Consider the following 316-nt stretch of genomic DNA (forward strand, 5'->3'; position numbering starts at 1 on the left):
AGCACTCCTCACCGTCTCCGTCGCCAAACAGGAAGCGTTTCCGCTCCTCCGACGGCGGACTGATCCTCTGCTGAAAGTAGGACAGGTCTCTGATGTGGAACATGTCATTGATGTCCATGGGCAACGCCAGGCCAATGTAATCGTCTTGGCACCCAAAGGTGGCGCTGGAGACCATGGAGCGCACAGAGGAGCAGCGGTGCAGCGTGCTTTGGTTGATGGGACTGAGGAGCTCCTCCTTGTCCAGGGAGGCGAAGCTGAGCGCTTTGAGAAACCTGGACAGAGCAAGAGGAGAGGAATGTGAGAGGAGCCGGGGGGA

At 58.5% G+C, this 316-nt stretch overlaps 1 pseudogene; it reads right to left on the bottom strand.

Annotated features, from left to right (window-relative positions):
• Positions 1-12: 12 nt before the first annotated feature.
• LOC107988279 (rapamycin-insensitive companion of mTOR pseudogene) lies at positions 13-310 on the bottom strand (annotated as a pseudogene).
• Between the last annotated feature and the right edge of the window lie 6 nt (positions 311-316).

This window comes from Cynoglossus semilaevis, unplaced genomic scaffold (assembly GCF_000523025.1).
Source record: "Cynoglossus semilaevis isolate Cse_v1.0 unplaced genomic scaffold, Cse_v1.0 C18529749, whole genome shotgun sequence".
NCBI lineage: Eukaryota > Metazoa > Chordata > Actinopteri > Pleuronectiformes > Cynoglossidae > Cynoglossus > Cynoglossus semilaevis.